At 39.1% G+C, this 7199-nt stretch overlaps 1 protein-coding gene across 11 annotated transcripts in view; it reads left to right on the top strand.

Annotated features, from left to right (window-relative positions):
• Positions 1-49: 49 nt before the first annotated feature.
• The window catches only part of MEGF11 (multiple EGF like domains 11), a 277366-nt gene continuing 270216 nt past the window's right edge, over positions 50-7199 (top strand). For 2 of the 11 annotated variants that reach the window (XM_065075960.1, XM_065075964.1), the window contains exons 1-2: positions 116-596; positions 685-812. The gene's annotated coding sequence lies outside the window, so the exon portion shown is untranslated. Of the gene's footprint in view, positions 597-684; positions 813-7199 lie in introns of all 11 variants that reach the window. The other 9 variants (XM_065075966.1, XM_065075962.1, XM_065075969.1 and 6 more) reach the window with 9 other exon arrangements.

Below are 7199 nucleotides of genomic sequence, written 5' to 3'. Positions count from 1 at the left end.
TGAGGGATGGGCGGGCTCGAGCTGAGGGAACCGGGGCGGCAGCTGAGGGGAGGAGCTGCGGGATCCGGGGCGGCAGCTGAAGGGTGGCTGCGAGGCACAGCCAGGCTAGCTGAGGGGCGGGCGGGAGTGAGCTGAGGGAACCGGGGCAGCTGCTGAGGGGAAACGCTGAGGGACAAGCAGGAACGAGCAGGAGCTGCGGGAACAGGGGCAGCGGCTAAGAGGACACAGAGAGGCCTCGTGGGGGCTGAGGAGGACATGGTTTAGTGCTAGAGTTAGGTTACGGTTGGACTCGATGATCTTAAGGGTCTCTTCTAAGCGGGATGATGATTCTACGAGAAGACCAGCCACGGGCAGGTGCTGAGCCCTGGGAGAGCCTGAGCTTGTGCGGCTGGGGGAGCAGAGAGGACAGGTTCCCTGAAAGTGAGGGAAAACTGAGAGGTTTGGGACGCTGGAGAAGTGCTGAAAAAGTAGCTGTGGTCCCACATAAATGCATACGTCTCCATGGCCTTTCACGGCATCTTCCAGGAGAAATCCTGGTCCTGTTTCTCGTACCATCTGGTTTTGCATAATCACCTGCCAGCACCTGGGGAGCTGAGGTGGGAAAGGGGTCGAGGGGTTGGTTGAGTGCATGAAAGCTCTAATGTCAGCTAATTTATGCACCGATATTGCTCTTCACATTTACAGAGGGGAAGATAAAGGCACTGAAAGATTAAGGCTTGCTCGAGATCAAACAGAAAAGCAGCAGAAGGTCCTGAGTCCCAAACATTGTTTCTGGGTCTGAGTCAGTGCCCTGTAAATAAGGCTGTAATGCTGTAAGTATGGCATTTGGGGGATGATTATTTTGACTATTAGAAAAGCATTTGTACTTTTTCAACATTAATCGCCTACACCATAATTTAACTTGAACATAAATGCATGGTGCAAACTATCTAGTGTTTGTCCTTAGGAGGAAAAGAGACTGGGAAAGAGCCAAGGCAGTATGTCACTGTATGTTCCTGTTTATTCTACTTTCTTATTTTCACATGTGTTATAAAATGTGTATCTCCAATGACTAATACTTCTTAGTAACCCATTGGTGCCAGTAAATGGAAGTACCATCTGTAAGGAACTGATTTGCAGAAGCCAAGTTCTCAAACAGATGAGGAGGAGGAGGTGTTATAACTTGGTGAGAGACGATTGAAGTGTAGACTTGGTTTTGGAAGTCAGGATGATTTGAGACATGTTATGTAAGGAGGATGTGAGAGGAAAGGGGAAATGGAGATCAAAATGGTGGAGTTCTTGTGCTGTAGGAGCAAAGATTAAATAACCAGCGGTGATGGAAAAGGGAAGAAAACCACAATATTTGGGGAAAAAATACAACATGTAATTCAGTTTGAAATGTAGTGGATAACATAGTGAAGAACACATACCAATGTGCCTAGTTGGTGTCATCCAATGACTGCAGGAAAATGAAGGTTAATTAAATGAAAGTGATTGACATAGCTACTCTTATTTATTCACTTTCACAGAGAAATATCCAAGACCTTTGGGATAAGTTCGTGCATTGCTGGTACCATTGGGTAGCTGAATGCTTATTTCTAATATTCTAGTGAGAAAATGTTTTGAATTCTGAAAATTTACCCCCTCCCTTCCTTCTGCTCTTGGAGAGGAACCTCATATAAGTAAAAGTCTAAGGTTGATTCACTAAAACCAAATAGAACTGTTTACACTTTAACAACTGAGTTTCCCTCAGTGAAATCAGAGACAAACTTTCATGTGCATCTGGTAATTGGTTTTATGAATGGCAAGGAGTGTGTACAGGGAGAGCCAAAACTAACGGGATAACAAGAGCATCTTTAATTGTTTTAAAATAAAAGCTGCACAGTTCTAAGTATCAGTACCAGAAGATCTCATTAAATGCTAAAGAATGAGGTGGAGTGCAGCACAGCTGCAGAATTGTGAGACATACATTTCTTCATGCAGTTTTCCTTCATTAAGTGGTTGAGAAAAAACATGGTAGAACAGAAAGAAAGCAGCACAAATATTCTTTTCATAGATTATTCCTCACTTCATACGGTTAATGCTTGTGAGCGCTAGGGAAGCTTTTATTTTAAAGGAGTGAGAGAAGTTTCTTTGAAGTTCTATTACATGTTTGTTCTTGCCTATATTGAGAAGAGCAAGCCTCTGAGGAGGTCTCCCTGCTTGGAAAAACATGTCAGGAGATGCAGGGCGGAATTTCAATGTATTACCTTTTGACAGAAATTGCTCAATATTTTGGCAAAGAAATGTCTCGGGTCATTGGACAATACCAGCTTTTGGCTCGAGTTTCCCAAGCTTGGAGCCTGACTCAGCTGACAAACGCCTGGAAACAACATGACCCAAGAGACTCGTTTTGAATGCAGAAGTTTATTGTGTAGGTTATTAGGCATCTATATGTGGAAATGGAGTGTACGCGAGGTAAGACCAGGTGTTCAAATAAAGGCACAGTGTTGCTGACAATTTAATGTTGACCTGCTTAGCAATCAGTTGGCACTGCACAGATACATCTTTTGAAACACCTCAATTCTGCCCTGGCAAAACAGCTACTGGGTTTTCTTCTTGCAAAGGGACTTTTTGGGTTTGTAAAGACTGTTATTATACCCTCCGCCCTCCCTCCTGTTGTGAGGTGGGCTGCATGGATAAATTAGGCTTCGTTAGACAAGTTGAAGATGGTGACAGAAAAATAAATAGAAAAGTATATATAGCAAATTATATTCTGGTCTGCTGCTGTGCTTATGAACAGCTCTGCAGTAGACAGCCTGAAGATGGGGTTATGTAACGGTCTAATAAAGGCTGTTTGAGGAAAAAAAGATGGAGTAACACAAAAAAAGAGAGAGAATATTAAAATCTGGGATCCACACAGTCATGGAATCAATAGAAATCATATCTTTCAATTTGAAAATGGCCCTTTTTTTAAATTTCTCCAAGAACTCCACCACTGGGGTAGAGGATGCAAGATTTTATTATCTTATAGCATATCTTTAAAGGTGGTTCTTCCATTCTTAAAGCAATTTTGAAGCAACTGGCAATTCAGCATCTGCTTCTAGCTCATAGAAAAGTGAATAAAAGCTGTCTTTTCTCTTGGAGATTCCTTCTCCTGGACTGCTGGCTCAGTAAAAGCCAAACATTGTAAAAATACTGCCTGCATCCAGAATGGTCTGAGGATTAATATGCCATTCCTTGCACTCATAATGCACAGTTCTCGCCCAGTTGCACTCTGGATGCCAATAATTAGTGTCTTTTAGAGATTTAGTCTCCTTCCTACTATGCAGCAGAGATAAGCAGCTGATCAGAGAGGCTGCCTTTATTTTCTGAACAGAATAATGTAAAATCAAGATCAATATCCATGGTTTTGTTACACGTTCCCACATTTCTGAAGCAGAATTCTTTGCCTTCATTTGCTTTTGTTAGCAGGAGGGACAAAATATATGGTGGTGTTATAGCTGAAGGTCTGGGAATTTTATTCTATTGGGTCAAAATGGTCAGGTTGCCAGTGAGGCTCAGTTTAGCTGATGTAGCACATGCTCTTATATTATTCTGTTTATCAGCAATATTCCCAGCTGGAAATCCCTTTCTACTAAAGAAGTTGTACCAAGGTTAATAATGTTTATTGTCAAAAAAAATTGGCTTCATTTCTAGTCTGAATTTGCTGATGTTTTTGCCTCATGGTGTATTTGTAAAACTAGAAAGCTCTTCTATCAAATTTCTTTCCTCTCCTGCTTTTACACTGTCATCTAATGACCTCTTTTGCTTTTTTCTTTGAGAACTTGAACAGGTCAAACTCTTCGTTTTTTGTTTTGCAACTCTTTAATCTTTTTGTGTCTCATTTCTGAAGAGAAAGACATTGCTTAAATCCTCGTTGCATTGTGTATACTAGAACTGAAAAGTACACGGTGGTCTGAAACAGATACAATGTAGAAAACTTCCTACTTGTTCCCTTGTCTATGCATCTTAGAATTAGCACTTCCTAGGCAGGATCCCTGCTGTGTGAGCCAGGCTTACGTATTTTCTTGCTCGAAGCTAAAAGTTTAAATTTGTTTATATCTGTATACGTTATTTGCTGGGCCTCATTTTACGAAGTGTCTAGGTCAGTGGTCTGTGCTCTGTCAGGTGTGCCAGTCACAAAAATATGCAAAGGAAATCTCCACGGTGACACTTGTAGGTAATCTGAAAATAGCGTTTAATGATAAGACCTATTAGTTAAACTTCCGTTAGTCAAATTGATATGTGCCATGCTGGTTTGCAGCTTTCAGAGCATCTGTGGATGTGCTGACAAACAGCTCGTTTTCCAAAACCTTCCAAGTGCTGGCTGCATTCTTATTATAGTGGCAATATTGCTTTTGCTCAACAAAACTATAGTCTTTTCAAAGTAAGATGCCAAGTTATTTCAACAAGGTCTATTTACTGTAAACTTGTGTCAACTGGTTGAATGCCATATTAATTAGACTTTCTGTTATTTTGCTTGGGATTGCACTTTGACTGACAGGCCTATAATTACCTGGGTTATCTCATTTATGTGTTAAAAATTATTTTATATAGCATGACAAAGAACCTGATAATATTATTTTTAGTTAACAGAAAATGATTTTGTATTCGTGCATTGTTAGACTTCTGTTTGTTGGTTTGTTTTTTTTTCTCTCTGGATTTCAGTCAGTCATAAACCATCTTGGTACCTTTAAGTTTGTAATACCGGTTATTACCACTGGGAGACACTATTTAATTGATTTTGGGTTGAAATGGTAACTTGCTACCATTACCGTGGCTAATAGGCTAAAATTCAACCTTTCAGCTTCTGTGAACAAACTGCTTTGAGTTGCTTATAACATAACTAGAGAAATTTCTGCTCCAAAATAAATTAGAAACTGATGCTCTTCTGTAATACAAATTTAAAAAAAAAAAAGGCTTGCAGATCTCTTTGAGCACGGCAGGAATATGAAATTACGTGATGTTTACAATTATTGGAACCATAGAAGCAATTTGTTTACCACAATACCTGTTTTTTACTATAGTATGCATTTGATTTTCTTCCCACCACCTTTTTCATCTTTGGATGCAGTTCAAAAATTTACTACATGACTGAATTGCAAACTTGTGTAGTATTTTGTTCCACTTGTTTTCTGTACCTTTACTTTGTTCATTCCAGCATTTTAAATGTATTGACTGATGAGAGTTCTCAAATATTAATTCAAGGAAAAGAGCCTTTTTACTAACATTGTTAGAATGTTAAGCTTGAGCTGATTAAGGAGCTTTAGGTTATTTGTAGATGGTAATGATTTGGTGGATTCCAATAATTCTGCTTCTGTAAAATATGTTTATGTTCATTACATTAGAAATTATGAAAACAATTTAGATAGGTCAAAGGAGGAGTGCACCATACGAATGTTGTTGTCACCAAAACAAGTTGGATGTGTTTGGAGCTGTTCCATTGCAGTGATGCCCTGTGGTGCCTCAGCCTCTGGAGCAGCTCGTGTGGGTTCAAAGGATAATCACAGTTAGAGATGGAGAGACCTCACATGTCGCCTTTCCCACCCACCACCAAATTGAGATTGCTCCCTATAGTGTCTCTAGCTCACGTTTGGGATCAGTACTGCACAATATAATGCTCTAAGGTTTATTTATTTATATGTCACAGTAAATAGAAATCAGAATTGCAAGGGTGACTTTTTTTTTTACCCCTGCTTTCAAAAACACAAGCAGAAGTTTCTGGGTGAAACTAATTCATTTCCTCGTAGGCTTATCTCATAAGAAATTAAATGGGGTTGACCTGTGGGGAACTCCACTGTTGTGATTCGCTGTACAAATGAGATAGAAAAGGTTTTCCTTGATCTCAGAGATGTATATTGAAACCAAAGGAAAATATCTTACTGTATTTTGTGTCTGCAACTTCGCATCTTAAGGGCTTTATATGTTTCTCACTAAAGGCTATGACTAAAGATTTTATACCTGTAAGTGCTCTATGCTCTGGCAAATCATAGTGCCTAACAGGGGTGGGAAAATAAGTTTATTACTCTATTTTTAAAAAATTGTTTACAAGGGGAAAAAATGCAAAATTTCAAAATAGATTCTTTTATCATAAATATTGTCAAGAACTAAGTCTTAACTAGTGAATAATTATGGGGTACCTAATTGTATACAGTAATACTTAGCTATGCTGCTGCGTTCTGTACGTAATGATATTATTTGTTTCCTTACTGCAAGTGTATGAAAACTAACCAACAGTGAATACTCTGAATTTAGCGTAAAAGTCATAGAATGACATATGTACTGCTAACCACTGATTGTGCAATTTGAGCTTTTCATTTGGCAAATATTCAAGCTTAAAATGTGTTTTTCATGATTATTCCCCTAATTAAAGCCCATTTGCTATTCATGGGAAGTGAGCATAAAAGGGACGTGAATGGTCAAAAGGAATCCATTTAAAAATTCAAATGAATATCCAAGGGAAATGGCTCACAGTATTTGACCAACTCTACTGGGTATACTCTGCTGCGAAATGTCTTATTAATAGGTGCCTTTGTCATTGTCCTCAAGGCTTTCATCACAAATGTGAGATAGTTCTGTTATGACTTCATATTGCAGTCATTATGCAAAATTTGTTCATGATTTTGCTAAAATGGCCCCGTTAGAGTGATGCTAGGTGAGAACACGTTCACCACGCAGTTGCTCCTTTTTCAATTTAATTAAAAACTTATTTGTTGTGATACTGACTCCTGAGTTTAAATGAGGTAGAGCGGAAGAAACTCAGAAAGAAAATCGATCTGAAGCCCACTGGTAAAGAACTATGTAATAAGTTTTTTTGGTGGTTTGTTTTTAAATAAAGCAAGTTGCAATGGCCTTAGCATTTGAGGCTACAGTAGCAGTCTTTGTTTACTGTAATTTCTGAATGAAGACAAAGTGTTAAAATATGGGCTATAAGCTGTGTTCTGTAGTTAGATACCACAACATTTGTGTGTCGTAATTCCTGTTATGTTGGAGAGTTAAAGTTCTGTGAGCAAGTGACTGGTTTCTAGTGGCAGAAACTGAAAAAGAATCCGCTGCATCATTCAGCCTGAGGTTTTGGAGATGCCATTACTCATGCAAGCTGAGGTCAAAGGCCTAATGCTTTTCAGAAAGGTCTTGCTTCTTAGCCAAATTTATAACTGCTTAAACTAAAGCAAATAGATCAAATTATTTGCCTGGGG

This window comes from Columba livia, chromosome 11, assembly GCF_036013475.1.
Source record: "Columba livia isolate bColLiv1 breed racing homer chromosome 11, bColLiv1.pat.W.v2, whole genome shotgun sequence".
Taxonomy (NCBI): Eukaryota; Metazoa; Chordata; class Aves; order Columbiformes; family Columbidae; genus Columba; species Columba livia.
The sequence above is the reverse complement of the archived record's forward strand: the minus strand, read 5'-3'. Positions and strand labels throughout refer to the sequence as shown.